This window comes from Gallus gallus, chromosome 3 (assembly GCF_016699485.2).
Source record: "Gallus gallus isolate bGalGal1 chromosome 3, bGalGal1.mat.broiler.GRCg7b, whole genome shotgun sequence".
Lineage (NCBI taxonomy): Eukaryota > Metazoa > Chordata > Aves > Galliformes > Phasianidae > Gallus > Gallus gallus.
In genome coordinates, this window is record NC_052534.1 from 62,726,555 (window position 1) to 62,743,763 (window position 17,209).

General features: G+C 60.6%; 1 long non-coding RNA gene across 2 annotated transcripts; it reads right to left on the reverse strand.

Annotated features, from left to right (window-relative positions):
• Positions 1-557: 557 nt before the first annotated feature.
• Positions 558-16,871, reverse strand: LOC121113151. Of its 2 annotated transcripts, XR_005858177.2 has the most exons (10): positions 16,811-16,871; positions 16,261-16,341; positions 14,062-15,938; positions 12,062-13,648; positions 10,063-11,649; positions 7,774-9,650; positions 5,484-7,360; positions 3,470-5,071; positions 1,180-3,056; positions 558-761 (listed from the first exon to the last, which is right to left on the reverse strand). It is a non-coding gene; the product is annotated as an uncharacterized LOC121113151 (long non-coding RNA). The 2 variants fall into 2 exon arrangements; XR_005858178.2 differs by lacking the exon at positions 16,261-16,341.
• Positions 16,872-17,209: the final 338 nt, after the last annotated feature.

Consider the following 17,209-nt stretch of genomic DNA (forward strand, 5'->3'; position numbering starts at 1 on the left):
AAATTAGGAAGTGCCATATTCACTGATGGATCCTGCTGCACTGTGGGAAAGCACTGGAGACGGAAGGGTGCTGTATAGAGAGCCCTCATGACAAGATGCAGAAGTTACTGAAGGAAAGGATGAATTGAGACAGTTATCAGAAACAAAGGCAGACCAGCTGGCTTCAAATGTTGCTGAATAAGAAAATGGCCAGAGCTATATCATTACACTGACGCAAATGCCCTGTGGGGGGTGGTAACAGCAATGGAACTAGAACTAGCAGCACAGAGACCAGTAGATCTGGGATGCTGCACTGTGAAAAGATATTGCTGCCTAGGTAGAAAACATGGCTGTAAAAGTAAGTAATGTAGATGGTCATGTGCACAAGAGTTGTGCCACCAAAAAAAAACTTCAAAAAAAACCAGGAAGTAGATGGAGCGGCTAAGACTGAAGTGGCTTAGGTAAATCTAGACAAGAAAAATAAGGAAAAACTACTTCCAGCACACACTAAAATGCAAATAGACAAAAAAAGATCATAAACACATAAAAAGAAGAAGAAAAAAGAGGCAGACATCACATCAACAAGAAAAAAACTTTTAATACAGGGGGTAGTACATAATTTTGGTGAATAACCAAAGCATATATGTTAAGGGGAAACACCATAAATATTAAGAAAAATTGGTCTAATTACAAAACACTGCCCAACCTCAGCATCAGCCTCTTCCTCCCTCATGTGCTCCGGTTCCACATGCGGCTTCTTCCGCCGTCTTCTGCGGGAGCTCCTGAAAAGGAAGGCAGGCACCATTAGACCCGAGAAGCACCGAGAACACCCCCACCAAAAGGAAACGGGCAACCCAACATCCCAACGCAGCTGGCACACGAGCGCCCCGCCAAGGAAGACCTCGCAACTTCCAGACCCAACTCCTCCCAGAAAAAAACAAAACAAAGAAAAAAAACCCGAAAACCAAACAAAAACCACACACCCCCTGCATGCAGTGGAATTATTCTTTCTTGTGACTGCCAGCGAGGTGTACTTCCATGCTTTATTGTCACTTGAGCATCGCCCCATGTACAGGGGAATTCTGTTGCTCACGGTTTCCCTCTTTAGCCCTTCTTAGCGCACCTGTCCTCTTCTTTTTCAGTTGTCAACCAGGCTTACACAAAAAACAAAAACAAAACACTTGGAGCAGCTTTACTCACCACTTCCATGCGCCGCGGACTTCCAGACGCTGCTGCAACGGGCCGCAGAGTCGGGCAGCCTGGGCAAATGGGGCTGGGCACACAACGTGGCGGCCAAAGGGTCCACACCCCTGCTTACAGAGGGGCCCCGGTCGCCGCTTCCACCGCAAAGGGCCTGGTACCCCAGGGCTCAGCCACACCCTGACTTACAGGGCAGCCCCGGTCCCAGAAGGCCACGGGGGGCTCCTTCTCCCCCAGTCAGGGGCACCTTGACCCAAACCCTGCTATCAGGGCGGTCGCCCCACACAGGCTGCCAGCGGAGCACAAAGGCTCCCACCCACAGACCCTGCTTACAGGCGGGGCGATGACACCCAGGAGCCACAGAGCTCGGTTTCCCCCTCGCCAGCAGGAACGACTCTCAGCGGCCAGGCAGCAGGGCGGCACGGCCAAAGGCCGAGATCCCAACCCCACATCTCTCAGCACCACGCCTCTGAAAGGCCGGGCCGAAGGTACCCACCTGAGTACAGGGGGTCTCTCAGAACTCATCCTCCTAAGCGCAGGGGGCACGCACAGCCCTGACTACAGGACGGTACCCCACGCCGCACCACGTCCAAAAGCCCCACGGAGCACGCAGCTCCTGCCAACGCCCGAGGTACAGGCGGGCCCGCCCGGCCGCAGCACAATCATCACCACGTCTTCAGGAGCCCAGGGAACAACCTCTACCCACACAGCGGGGAGGTCGCCCCAGCCACAAGTAGCACCTCAGCCTGCACCCTCTAACGGGCCAGGGAGGGGTCACTCCCACCAGCTGGCTAAAGCAGCCGGCTGCACCAACGCAGCCTCCCCAGACCTGATTACAGGGGGGGCGGGCCGCTCCGGGGACAGAGGGCTCCACAGTTTGTGACACACGCCCCGAGTACGGGGCTGTCACGCTGGCGTGTCGCCAGCAGGACAGGGGGCCACACAGGCACAGACCCAAACCCTGGATACAGGGCGGCCATGGCCACGCAACTACCACACAGCTCTGTTCTGCCCTAGGAAAAAAGGGGCAAGACAAAAGGACACTTGCACCACTCGCGGAGCTAAGAGGGAACATCCCCCTTGCTGCATCCACCGAGTCCTCCATTCCCCCCTGGGAAGCCACAGCTAAGCTGCAGCCATAGTCATGGAGGCCTAAGGGGAGACTTCAATCGCACAGTCACACACACAAAAGCAAACAAGGGAAGGAAGGGGAACACAACCACACAGACAGGGCTTTCCAGAACGGAAGGAGAAGGCAGTGCAGCCAAGGCCTGGGGAAATAAAACCCCGTACCCACGAGCAGCAGACAAGAGCCTCTGTCCCGCCCCGGGGCTGCACGGAGGCCTCAGACCTCAACGCGCCAAGGGGATTCCCAGGTGACTTAAGGCCAAGTGGCGTGACACACGTCCCGAGTACAGGGCCAACACACGGGCAGGCCACCAGCAGGCATCAGCGCTGAGCGGCCAGAGGAACAGTGGCAGGGGAAGGGCGCTACCCTGCTTACAGGGTGCCCGTGGGGTCCAGCGAGCTCCATTTCCCACTCGGGTGCGGAGAAAGCGGCTCTCGCCCTCCTTACAGGGGCCCACCTTCCCCAGGCAGCCAAAGGAGCAACAAGGCAAAAGGCCAACTACAGCAAAGACCCGAGCCCTGCTTACAGGGAGGTCGCCCAGCACAAAGCCGGCCTGGTCACCTAAAGTGCCGGCAACGCTCTACTGCGACATGACTATGCCCCTGGTGACAGGGAGATGCTTTTGCCCAGGCCGCCTCTCCCTTAGCCCAGCCGCAGTCTTCTGCTTCCTCTTCTTGCTCCTTCTGCTTGCATCCTCCTGCCGCCCGGTTCCACACGTGGCTTCTTCCGCCGTCTTCTGCGGGAGCTCCTGAAAAGGAAGGCAGGCACCATTAGACCCGAGAAGCACCAACTCCCCCGCCCTAAGGAAACGGGCAACCCAACATCCCAACGCAGCTGGCACACGAGCGCCCCGCCAAGGAAGACCTCGCACCTCCAGCACCAACTCCTCCCAGTAAAAACAAAACAAAGAAAAAAAACCCGAAAACCAAACAAAAACCACACACCCCCTGCATGCAGTGGAATTATTCTTTCTTGTGACTGCCAGCGAGGTGTACTTCCATGCTTTATTGTCACTTGAGCATCGCCCCATGTACAGGGGAATTCTGTTGCTCACGGTTTCCCTCTTTAGCCCTTCTTAGCGCACCTGTCCTCTTCTTTTTCAGTTGTCAACCAGGCTTACACAAAAAACAAAAACAAAACACTTGGAGCAGCTTTACTCACCACTTCCATGCGCCGCGGACTTCCAGACGCTGCTGCAACGGGCCGCAGAGTCGGGCAGCCTGGGCAAATGGGGCTGGGCACACAACGTGGCGGCCAAAGGGTCCACACCCCTGCTTACAGAGGGGCCCCGGTCGCCGCTTCCACCGCAAAGGGCCTGGTACCCCAGGGCTCAGCCACACCCTGACTTACAGGGCAGCCCCGGTCCCAGAAGGCCACGGGGGGCTCCTTCTCCCCCAGTCAGGGGCACCTTGACCCAAACCCTGCTATCAGGGCGGTCGCCCCACACAGGCTGCCAGCGGAGCACAAAGGCTCCCACCCACAGACCCTGCTTACAGGCGGGGCGATGACACCCAGGAGCCACAGAGCTCGGTTTCCCCCTCGCCAGCAGGAACGACTCTCAGCGGCCAGGCAGCAGGGCGGCACGGCCAAAGGCCGAGATCCCAACCCCACATCTCTCAGCACCACGCCTCTGAAAGGCCGGGCCGAAGGTACCCACCTGAGTACAGGGGGTCTCTCAGAACTCATCCTCCTAAGCGCAGGGGGCACGCACAGCCCTGACTACAGGACGGTACCCCACGCCGCACCACGTCCAAAAGCCCCACGGAGCACGCAGCTCCTGCCAACGCCCGAGGTACAGGCGGGCCCGCCCGGCCGCAGCACAATCATCACCACGTCTTCAGGAGCCCAGGGAACAACCTCTACCCACACAGCGGGGAGGTCGCCCCAGCCACAAGTAGCACCTCAACCTGCACCCTCTAACGGGCCAGGGAGGGGTCACTCCCACCAGCTGGCTAAAGCAGCCGGCTGCACCAACGCAGCCTCCCCAGACCTGATTACAGGGGGGGCGGGCCGCTCCGGGGACAGAGGGCTCCACAGTTTGTGACACACGCCCCGAGTACGGGGCTGTCACGCTGGCGTGTCGCCAGCAGGACAGGGGGCCACACAGGCACAGACCCAAACCCTGGATACAGGGCGGCCATGGCCACGCAACTACCACACAGCTCTGTTCTGCCCTAGGAAAAAAGGGGCAAGACAAAAGGGGCTGCACGCCCCGGGGCTGCACGGAGGCCTCAGACCTCAACGCGCCAAGGGGATTCCCAGGTGACTTAAGGCCAAGTGGCGTGACACACGCCCCGAGTACAGGGCCAACACACGGGCAGGCCACCAGCAGGCATCAGCGCTGAGCGGCCAGAGGAACAGTGGCAGGGGAAGGGCACTACCCTGCTTACAGGGTGCCCGTGGGGTCCAGCGAGCTCCATTTCCCACTCGGGTGCGGAGAAAGCGGCTCTCGCCCTCCTTACAGGGGCCCACCTTCCCCAGGCAGCCAAAGGAGCAACAAGGCAAAAGGCCAACTACAGCAAAGACCCGAGCCCTGCTTACAGGGAGGTCGCCCAGCACAAAGCCGGCCTGGTCACCTAAAGTGCCGGCAACGCTCTACTGCGACATGACTATGCCCCTGGTGACAGGGAGATGCTTTTGCCCAGGCCGCCTCTCCCTTAGCCCAGCCGCAGTCTTCTGCTTCCTCTTCTTGCTCCCTCTGCTTGCATCCTCCTGCCGCCCGGTTCCACACGTGGCTTCTTCCGCCGTCTTCTGCGGGAGCTCCTGAAAAGGAAGGCAGGCACCATTAGACCCGAGAAGCACCAACTCCCCCGCCCTAAGGAAACGGGCAACCCAACATCCCAACGCAGCTGGCACACGAGCGCCCCGCCAAGGAAGACCTCGCACCTCCAGCACCAACTCCTCCCAGTAAAAACAAAACAAAGAAAAAAACCCGAAAACCAAACAAAAACCACACACCCCCTGCATGCAGTGGAATTATTCTTTCTTGTGACTGCCAGCGAGGTGTACTTCCATGCTTTATTGTCACTTGAGCATCGCCCCATGTACAGGGGAATTCTGTTGCTCATGGTTTCCCTCTTTAGCCCTTCTTAGCGCACCTGTCCTCTTCTTTTTCAGTTGTCAACCAGGCTTACACAAAAAACAAAAACAAAACACTTGGAGCAGCTTTACTCACCACTTCCATGCGCCGCGGACTTCCAGACGCTGCTGCAACGGGCCGCAGAGTCGGGCAGCCTGGGCAAATGGGGCTGGGCACACAACGTGGCGGCCAAAGGGTCCACACCCCTGCTTACAGAGGGGCCCCGGTCGCCGCTTCCACCGCAAAGGGCCTGGTACCCCAGGGCTCAGCCACACCCTGACTTACAGGGCAGCCCCGGTCCCAGAAGGCCACGGGGGGCTCCTTCTCCCCCAGTCAGGGGCACCTTGACCCAAACCCTGCTATCAGGGCGGTCGCCCCACACAGGCTGCCAGCGGAGCACAAAGGCTCCCACCCACAGACCCTGCTTACAGGCGGGGCGATGACACCCAGGAGCCACAGAGCTCGGTTTCCCCCTCGCCAGCAGGAACGACTCTCAGCGGCCAGGCAGCAGGGCGGCACGGCCAAAGGCCGAGATCCCAACCCCACATCTCTCAGCACCACGCCTCTGAAAGGCCGGGCCGAAGGTACCCACCTGAGTACAGGGGGTCTCTCAGAACTCATCCTCCTAAGCGCAGGGGGCACGCACAGCCCTGACTACAGGACGGTACCCCACGCCGCACCACGTCCAAAAGCCCCACGGAGCACGCAGCTCCTGCCAACGCCCGAGGTACAGGCGGGCCCGCCCGGCCGCAGCACAATCATCACCACGTCTTCAGGAGCCCAGGGAACAACCTCTACCCACACAGCGGGGAGGTCGCCCCAGCCACAAGTAGCACCTCAACCTGCACCCTCTAACGGGCCAGGGAGGGGTCACTCCCACCAGCTGGCTAAAGCAGCCGGCTGCACCAACGCAGCCTCCCCAGACCTGATTACAGGGGGGGCGGGCCGCTCCGGGGACAGAGGGCTCCACAGTTTGTGACACACGCCCCGAGTACGGGGCTGTCACGCTGGCGTGTCGCCAGCAGGACAGGGGGCCACACAGGCACAGACCCAAACCCTGGATACAGGGCGGCCATGGCCACGCAACTACCACACAGCTCTGTTCTGCCCTAGGAAAAAAGGGGCAAGACAAAAGGACACTTGCACCACTCGCGGAGCTAAGAGGGAACATCCCCCTTGCTGCATCCACCGAGTCCTCCATTCCCCCCTGGGAAGCCACAGCTAAGCTGCAGCCATAGTCATGGAGGCCTAAGGGGAGACTTCAATCGCACAGTCACACACACAAAAGCAAACAAGGGAAGGAAGGGGAACACAACCACACAGACAGGGCTTTCCAGAACGGAAGGAGAAGGCAGTGCAGCCAAGGCCTGGGGAAATAAAACCCCGTACCCACGAGCAGCAGACAAGAGCCTCTGTCCCGCCCCGGGGCTGCACGGAGGCCTCAGACCTCAACGCGCCAAGGGGATTCCCAGGTGACTTAAGGCCAAGTGGCGTGACACACGCCCCGAGTACAGGGCCAACACACGGGCAGGCCACCAGCAGGCATCAGCGCTGAGCGGCCAGAGGAACAGTGGCAGGGGAAGGGCGCTACCCTGCTTACAGGGTGCCCGTGGGGTCCAGCGAGCTCCATTTCCCACTCGGGTGCGGAGAAAGCGGCTCTCGCCCTCCTTACAGGGGCCCACCTTCCCCAGGCAGCCAAAGGAGCAACAAGGCAAAAGGCCAACTACAGCAAAGACCCGAGCCCTGCTTACAGGGAGGTCGCCCAGCACAAAGCCGGCCTGGTCACCTAAAGTGCCGGCAACGCTCTACTGCGACATGACTATGCCCCTGGTGACAGGGAGATGCTTTTGCCCAGGCCGCCTCTCCCTTAGCCCAGCCGCAGTCTTCTGCTTCCTCTTCTTGCTCCCTCCGCTTGCATCCTCCTGCCGCCCGGTTCCACACGTGGCTTCTTCCGCCGTCTTCTGCGGGAGCTCCTGAAAAGGAAGGCAGGCACCATTAGACCCGAGAAGCACCAACTCCCCCGCCCTAAGGAAACGGGCAACCCAACATCCCAACGCAGCTGGCACACGAGCGCCCCGCCAAGGAAGACCTCGCACCTCCAGCACCAACTCCTCCCAGTAAAAACAAAACAAAGAAAAAAAACCCGAAAACCAAACAAAAACCACACACCCCCTGCATGCAGTGGAATTATTCTTTCTTGTGACTGCCAGCGAGGTGTACTTCCATGCTTTATTGTCACTTGAGCATCGCCCCATGTACAGGGGAATTCTGTTGCTCACGGTTTCCCTCTTTAGCCCTTCTTAGCGCACCTGTCCTCTTCTTTTTCAGTTGTCAACCAGGCTTACACAAAAAACAAAAACAAAACACTTGGAGCAGCTTTACTCACCACTTCCATGCGCCGCGGACTTCCAGACGCTGCTGCAACGGGCCGCAGAGTCGGGCAGCCTGGGCAAATGGGGCTGGGCACACAACGTGGCGGCCAAAGGGTCCACACCCCTGCTTACAGAGGGGCCCCGGTCGCCGCTTCCACCGCAAAGGGCCTGGTACCCCAGGGCTCAGCCACACCCTGACTTACAGGGCAGCCCCGGTCCCAGAAGGCCACGGGGGGCTCCTTCTCCCCCAGTCAGGGGCACCTTGACCCAAACCCTGCTATCAGGGCGGTCGCCCCACACAGGCTGCCAGCGGAGCACAAAGGCTCCCACCCACAGACCCTGCTTACAGGCGGGGCGATGACACCCAGGAGCCACAGAGCTCGGTTTCCCCCTCGCCAGCAGGAACGACTCTCAGCGGCCAGGCAGCAGGGCGGCACGGCCAAAGGCCGAGATCCCAACCCCACATCTCTCAGCACCACGCCTCTGAAAGGCCGGGCCGAAGGTACCCACCTGAGTACAGGGGGTCTCTCAGAACTCATCCTCCTAAGCGCAGGGGGCACGCACAGCCCTGACTACAGGACGGTACCCCACGCCGCACCACGTCCAAAAGCCCCACGGAGCACGCAGCTCCTGCCAACGCCCGAGGTACAGGCGGGCCCGCCCGGCCGCAGCACAATCATCACCACGTCTTCAGGAGCCCAGGGAACAACCTCTACCCACACAGCGGGGAGGTCGCCCCAGCCACAAGTAGCACCTCAACCTGCACCCTCTAACGGGCCAGGGAGGGGTCACTCCCACCAGCTGGCTAAAGCAGCCGGCTGCACCAACGCAGCCTCCCCAGACCTGATTACAGGGGGGGCGGGCCGCTCCGGGGACAGAGGGCTCCACAGTTTGTGACACACGCCCCGAGTACGGGGCTGTCACGCTGGCGTGTCGCCAGCAGGACAGGGGGCCACACAGGCACAGACCCAAACCCTGGATACAGGGCGGCCATGGCCACGCAACTACCACACAGCTCTGTTCTGCCCTAGGAAAAAAGGGGCAAGACAAAAGGACACTTGCACCACTCGCGGAGCTAAGAGGGAACATCCCCCTTGCTGCATCCACCGAGTCCTCCATTCCCCCCTGGGAAGCCACAGCTAAGCTGCAGCCATAGTCATGGAGGCCTAAGGGGAGACTTCAATCGCACAGTCACACACACAAAAGCAAACAAGGGAAGGAAGGGGAACACAACCACACAGACAGGGCTTTCCAGAACGGAAGGAGAAGGCAGTGCAGCCAAGGCCTGGGGAAATAAAACCCCGTACCCACGAGCAGCAGACAAGAGCCTCTGTCCCGCCCCGGGGCTGCACGGAGGCCTCAGACCTCAACGCGCCAAGGGGATTCCCAGGTGACTTAAGGCCAAGTGGCGTGACACACGCCCCGAGTACAGGGCCAACACATGGGCAGGCCACCAGCAGGCATCAGCGCTGAGCGGCCAGAGGAACAGTGGCAGGGGAAGGGCGCTACCCTGCTTACAGGGTGCCCGTGGGGTCCAGCGAGCTCCATTTCCCACTCGGGTGCGGAGAAAGCGGCTCTCGCCCTCCTTACAGGGGCCCACCTTCCCCAGGCAGCCAAAGGAGCAACAAGGCAAAAGGCCAACTACAGCAAAGACCCGAGCCCTGCTTACAGGGAGGTCGCCCAGCACAAAGCCGGCCTGGTCACCTAAAGTGCCGGCAACGCTCTACTGTGACATGACTATGCCCCTGGTGACAGGGAGATGCTTTTGCCCAGGCCGCCTCTCCCTTAGCCCAGCCGCAGTCTTCTGCTTCCTCTTCTTGCTCCCTCTGCTTGCATCCTCCTGCCGCCCGGTTCCACACGTGGCTTCTTCCGCCGTCTTCTGCGGGAGCTCCTGAAAAGGAAGGCAGGCACCATTAGACCCGAGAAGCACCAACTCCCCCGCCCTAAGGAAACGGGCAACCCAACATCCCAACGCAGCTGGCACACGAGCGCCCCGCCAAGGAAGACCTCGCACCTCCAGCACCAACTCCTCCCAGTAAAAACAAAACAAAGAAAAAAACCCGAAAACCAAACAAAAACCACACACCCCCTGCATGCAGTGGAATTATTCTTTCTTGTGACTGCCAGCGAGGTGTACTTCCATGCTTTATTGTCACTTGAGCATCGCCCCATGTACAGGGGAATTCTGTTGCTCACGGTTTCCCTCTTTAGCCCTTCTTAGCGCACCTGTCCTCTTCTTTTTCAGTTGTCAACCAGGCTTACACAAAAAACAAAAACAAAACACTTGGAGCAGCTTTACTCACCACTTCCATGCGCCGCGGACTTCCAGACGCTGCTGCAACGGGCCGCAGAGTCGGGCAGCCTGGGCAAATGGGGCTGGGCACACAACGTGGCGGCCAAAGGGTCCACACCCCTGCTTACAGAGGGGCCCCGGTCGCCGCTTCCACCGCAAAGGGCCTGGTACCCCAGGGCTCAGCCACACCCTGACTTACAGGGCAGCCCCGGTCCCAGAAGGCCACGGGGGGCTCCTTCTCCCCCAGTCAGGGGCACCTTGACCCAAACCCTGCTATCAGGGCGGTCGCCCCACACAGGCTGCCAGCGGAGCACAAAGGCTCCCACCCACAGACCCTGCTTACAGGCGGGGCGATGACACCCAGGAGCCACAGAGCTCGGTTTCCCCCTCGCCAGCAGGAACGACTCTCAGCGGCCAGGCAGCAGGGCGGCACGGCCAAAGGCCGAGATCCCAACCCCACATCTCTCAGCACCACGCCTCTGAAAGGCCGGGCCGAAGGTACCCACCTGAGTACAGGGGGTCTCTCAGAACTCATCCTCCTAAGCGCAGGGGGCACGCACAGCCCTGACTACAGGACGGTACCCCACGCCGCACCACGTCCAAAAGCCCCACGGAGCACGCAGCTCCTGCCAACGCCCGAGGTACAGGCGGGCCCGCCCGGCCGCAGCACAATCATCACCACGTCTTCAGGAGCCCAGGGAACAACCTCTACCCACACAGCGGGGAGGTCGCCCCAGCCACAAGTAGCACCTCAACCTGCACCCTCTAACGGGCCAGGGAGGGGTCACTCCCACCAGCTGGCTAAAGCAGCCGGCTGCACCAACGCAGCCTCCCCAGACCTGATTACAGGGGGGGCGGGCCGCTCCGGGGACAGAGGGCTCCACAGTTTGTGACACACGCCCCGAGTACGGGGCTGTCACGCTGGCGTGTCGCCAGCAGGACAGGGGGCCACACAGGCACAGACCCAAACCCTGGATACAGGGCGGCCATGGCCACGCAACTACCACACAGCTCTGTTCTGCCCTAGGAAAAAAGGGGCAAGACAAAAGGGGCTGCACGGAGGCCTCAGACCTCAACGCGCCAAGGGGATTCCCAGGTGACTTAAGGCCAAGTGGCGTGACACACGCCCCGAGTACAGGGCCAACACACGGGCAGGCCACCAGCAGGCATCAGCGCTGAGCGGCCAGAGGAACAGTGGCAGGGGAAGGGCGCTACCCTGCTTACAGGGTGCCCGTGGGGTCCAGCGAGCTCCATTTCCCACTCGGGTGCGGAGAAAGCGGCTCTCGCCCTCCTTACAGGGGCCCACCTTCCCCAGGCAGCCAAAGGAGCAACAAGGCAAAAGGCCAACTACAGCAAAGACCCGAGCCCTGCTTACAGGGAGGTCGCCCAGCACAAAGCCGGCCTGGTCACCTAAAGTGCCGGCAACGCTCTACTGCGACATGACTATGCCCCTGGTGACAGGGAGATGCTTTTGCCCAGGCCGCCTCTCCCTTAGCCCAGCCGCAGTCTTCTGCTTCCTCTTCTTGCTCCCTCTGCTTGCATCCTCCTGCCGCCCGGTTCCACACGTGGCTTCTTCCGCCGTCTTCTGCGGGAGCTCCTGAAAAGGAAGGCAGGCACCATTAGACCCGAGAAGCACCAACTCCCCCGCCCTAAGGAAACGGGCAACCCAACATCCCAACGCAGCTGGCACACGAGCGCCCCGCCAAGGAAGACCTCGCACCTCCAGCACCAACTCCTCCCAGTAAAAACAAAACAAAGAAAAAAACCCGAAAACCAAACAAAAACCACACACCCCCTGCATGCAGTGGAATTATTCTTTCTTGTGACTGCCAGCGAGGTGTACTTCCATGCTTTATTGTCACTTGAGCATCGCCCCATGTACAGGGGAATTCTGTTGCTCACGGTTTCCCTCTTTAGCCCTTCTTAGCGCACCTGTCCTCTTCTTTTTCAGTTGTCAACCAGGCTTACACAAAAAACAAAAACAAAACACTTGGAGCAGCTTTACTCACCACTTCCATGCGCCGCGGACTTCCAGACGCTGCTGCAACGGGCCGCAGAGTCGGGCAGCCTGGGCAAATGGGGCTGGGCACACAACGTGGCGGCCAAAGGGTCCACACCCCTGCTTACAGAGGGGCCCCGGTCGCCGCTTCCACCGCAAAGGGCCTGGTACCCCAGGGCTCAGCCACACCCTGACTTACAGGGCAGCCCCGGTCCCAGAAGGCCACGGGGGGCTCCTTCTCCCCCAGTCAGGGGCACCTTGACCCAAACCCTGCTATCAGGGCGGTCGCCCCACACAGGCTGCCAGCGGAGCACAAAGGCTCCCACCCACAGACCCTGCTTACAGGCGGGGCGATGACACCCAGGAGCCACAGAGCTCGGTTTCCCCCTCGCCAGCAGGAACGACTCTCAGCGGCCAGGCAGCAGGGCGGCACGGCCAAAGGCCGAGATCCCAACCCCACATCTCTCAGCACCACGCCTCTGAAAGGCCGGGCCGAAGGTACCCACCTGAGTACAGGGGGTCTCTCAGAACTCATCCTCCTAAGCGCAGGGGGCACGCACAGCCCTGACTACAGGACGGTACCCCACGCCGCACCACGTCCAAAAGCCCCACGGAGCACGCAGCTCCTGCCAACGCCCGAGGTACAGGCGGGCCCGCCCGGCCGCAGCACAATCATCACCACGTCTTCAGGAGCCCAGGGAACAACCTCTACCCACACAGCGGGGAGGTCGCCCCAGCCACAAGTAGCACCTCAACCTGCACCCTCTAACGGGCCAGGGAGGGGTCACTCCCACCAGCTGGCTAAAGCAGCCGGCTGCACCAACGCAGCCTCCCCAGACCTGATTACAGGGGGGGCGGGCCGCTCCGGGGACAGAGGGCTCCACAGTTTGTGACACACGCCCCGAGTACGGGGCTGTCACGCTGGCGTGTCGCCAGCAGGACAGGGGGCCACACAGGCACAGACCCAAACCCTGGATACAGGGCGGCCATGGCCACGCAACTACCACACAGCTCTGTTCTGCCCTAGGAAAAAAGGGGCAAGACAAAAGGGGCTGCACGGAGGCCTCAGACCTCAACGCGCCAAGGGGATTCCCAGGTGACTTAAGGCCAAGTGGCGTGACACACGCCCCGAGTACAGGGCCAACACACGGGCAGGCCACCAGCAGGCATCAGCGCTGAGCGGCCAGAGGAACAGTGGCAGGGGAAGGGCGCTACCCTGCTTACAGGGTGCCCGTGGGGTCCAGCGAGCTCCATTTCCCACTCGGGTGCGGAGAAAGCGGCTCTCGCCCTCCTTACAGGGGCCCACCTTCCCCAGGCAGCCAAAGGAGCAACAAGGCAAAAGGCCAACTACAGCAAAGACCCGAGCCCTGCTTACAGGGAGGTCGCCCAGCACAAAGCCGGCCTGGTCACCTAAAGTGCCGGCAACGCTCTACTGCGACATGACTATGCCCCTGGTGACAGGGAGATGCTTTTGCCCAGGCCGCCTCTCCCTTAGCCCAGCCGCAGTCTTCTGCTTCCTCTTCTTGCTCCCTCTGCTTGCATCCTCCTGCCGCCCGGTTCCACACGTGGCTTCTTCCGCCGTCTTCTGCGGGAGCTCCTGAAAAGGAAGGCAGGCACCATTAGACCCGAGAAGCACCAACTCCCCCGCCCTAAGGAAACGGGCAACCCAACATCCCAACGCAGCTGGCACACGAGCGCCCCGCCAAGGAAGACCTCGCACCTCCAGCACCAACTCCTCCCAGTAAAAACAAAACAAAGAAAAAAAACCCGAAAACCAAACAAAAACCACACACCCCCTGCATGCAGTGGAATTATTCTTTCTTGTGACTGCCAGCGAGGTGTACTTCCATGCTTTATTGTCACTTGAGCATCGCCCCATGTACAGGGGAATTCTGTTGCTCACGGTTTCCCTCTTTAGCCCTTCTTAGCGCACCTGTCCTCTTCTTTTTCAGTTGTCAACCAGGCTTACACAAAAAACAAAAACAAAACACTTGGAGCAGCTTTACTCACCACTTCCATGCGCCGCGGACTTCCAGACGCTGCTGCAACGGGCCGCAGAGTCGGGCAGCCTGGGCAAATGGGGCTGGGCACACAACGTGGCGGCCAAAGGGTCCACACCCCTGCTTACAGAGGGGCCCCGGTCGCCGCTTCCACCGCAAAGGGCCTGGTACCCCAGGGCTCAGCCACACCCTGACTTACAGGGCAGCCCCGGTCCCAGAAGGCCACGGGGGGCTCCTTCTCCCCCAGTCAGGGGCACCTTGACCCAAACCCTGCTATCAGGGCGGTCGCCCCACACAGGCTGCCAGCGGAGCACAAAGGCTCCCACCCACAGACCCTGCTTACAGGCGGGGCGATGACACCCAGGAGCCACAGAGCTCGGTTTCCCCCTCGCCAGCAGGAACGACTCTCAGCGGCCAGGCAGCAGGGCGGCACGGCCAAAGGCCGAGATCCCAACCCCACATCTCTCAGCACCACGCCTCTGAAAGGCCGGGCCGAAGGTACCCACCTGAGTACAGGGGGTCTCTCAGAACTCATCCTCCTAAGCGCAGGGGGCACGCACAGCCCTGACTACAGGACGGTACCCCACGCCGCACCACGTCCAAAAGCCCCACGGAGCACGCAGCTCCTGCCAACGCCCGAGGTACAGGCGGGCCCGCCCGGCCGCAGCACAATCATCACCACGTCTTCAGGAGCCCAGGGAACAACCTCTACCCACACAGCGGGGAGGTCGCCCCAGCCACAAGTAGCACCTCAACCTGCACCCTCTAACGGGCCAGGGAGGGGTCACTCCCACCAGCTGGCTAAAGCAGCCGGCTGCACCAACGCAGCCTCCCCAGACCTGATTACAGGGGGGGCGGGCCGCTCCGGGGACAGAGGGCTCCACAGTTTGTGACACACGCCCCGAGTACGGGGCTGTCACGCTGGCGTGTCACCAGCAGGACAGGGGGCCACACAGGCACAGACCCAAACCCTGGATACAGGGCGGCCATGGCCACGCAACTACCACACAGCTCTGTTCTGCCCTAGGAAAAAAGGGGCAAGACAAAAGGACACTTGCACCACTCGCGGAGCTAAGAGGGAACATCCCCCTTGCTGCATCCACCGAGTCCTCCATTCCCCCCTGGGAAGCCACAGCTAAGCTGCAGCCATAGTCATGGAGGCCTAAGGGGAGACTTCAATCGCACAGTCACACACACAAAAGCAAACAAGGGAAGGAAGGGGAACACAACCACACAGACAGGGCTTTCCAGAACGGAAGGAGAAGGCAGTGCAGCCAAGGCCTGGGGAAATAAAACCCCGTACCCACAAGCAGCAGACAAGAGCCTCTGTCCCGCCCCGGGGCTGCACGGAGGCCTCAGACCTCAACGCGCCAAGGGGATTCCCAGGTGACTTAAGGCCAAGTGGCGTGACACACGCCCCGAGTACAGGGCCAACACACGGGCAGGCCACCAGCAGGCATCAGCGCTGAGCGGCCAGAGGAACAGTGGCAGGGGAAGGGCGCTACCCTGCTTACAGGGTGCCCGTGGGGTCCAGCGAGCTCCATTTCCCACTCGGGTGCGGAGAAAGCGGCTCTCGCCCTCCTTACAGGGGCCCACCTTCCCCAGGCAGCCAAAGGAGCAACAAGGCAAAAGGCCAACTACAGCAAAGACCCGAGCCCTGCTTACAGGGAGGTCGCCCAGCACAAAGCCGGCCTGGTCACCTAAAGTGCCGGCAACGCTCTACTGCGACATGACTATGCCCCTGGTGACAGGGAGATGCTTTTGCCCAGGCCGCCTCTCCCTTAGCCCAGCCGCAGTCTTCTGCTTCCTCTTCTTGCTCCCTCTGCTTGCATCCTCCTGCCGCCCAGTTCCACACGTGGCTTCTTCCGCCGTCTTCTGCGGGAGCTCCTGAAAAGGAAGGCAGGCACCACTAGTCCCGAGAAGCACCGAGAACTCCCCTCCCCAAAGCAACCCAACATCCCAACGCAGCCGGCACACGAGCGCCCCGCCAAGGAGGAGTTCACACCTTCCATCCCCGACTCCTCCCAGTAAAAACAAAACAAAGAAGAACAACCCCCCCCCCCCCCCCAAAAACCATACATGCCCTGTGTGCAGTGGAGTTATTCTTTATTGTGACTGCCAGTGAGGTGTACTTCCATGCTTTATTGTCACTTGAGCATCGCCCCATGTACAGGGGAGTTCTGTTGTCCAAGGCTGATTTTCTCTTTACCTCTATTTAGAGCTCCTCTTTTTCGTTTGTCATCCAGACTTCCTCAGTTTCATTTGTTTATCTTCCATTAGTTGTTGGTAACTTATCAAATTGCAAGTAAGATTGTTAGCTGACAACACGTAGTGGCATGCTTACTTCTGAGTTTCAAACTGGAGTTTTACCTTTCGTTCCCCTCCCCTCCCCATCTTCTCCCCTCAGTCCCGAGGGCAGTTTTGCCAACGCCCCCCGTCCCCGCCCACCCCCACCCCCTCAGCGCCGCGCGGCCGCTCAGCATCGCCCCGTCCCTTGCAGCACCACGGGGCAGTTTTCTGCCTTCCTCTCGCGGCAGCCTCCATCCCATCCCGCCCCCATCCCTTCAGCACTGCGAGGCTTTTCGACGCTGCGCTGCCCCGTCCCGCTCGCCTCGCACCGCCTCCTTCTCCTCAGCCCGCGGACGCCGCTCGTGTTCCTTTTGTCTTGTCTTGTCCGCTCCCGTTCCTTCCACCCAGCAAGTATGCCTTGCATCGTCCCGTTCCCGCGTGGCCGCTTTACCGCTGCGCCAGCCTCTTACCTCAGCCCGGGATGCCGCTTGCCGTCTTTTCCTCAGAGCAGTGGGATTCCTGTCACGCTGTAAGGAGTTTGCATTTCCCCGTGAGCCTTATATAGGTGTCCCCGCCGCCCGCCAGCCAATAGGAGCGCAGAACGTGTCTCTCTCTTCCCGCCGTTTTCGCTTCCCGCCGCTCTCGCTTCTCGCCTCATCGTTCCCGCTCTTTCCATCTGGAGGCGGTGAGGTCGGGGTCACCTGGGGGTCACCTCATGGTCACCTCTGGGTCACGCGCCCTTCCCGGGCGTTGCCGCCCGTCCCCTCAGGGCGGTGCCGCCTCATAGGTGTTCTCAGCTCACAGCCTGAGCACGTCGCAGAGCTGGGCGTGAGGGACTCATCTCTTCAGCTTTGGTGTTTGTTTGAGAC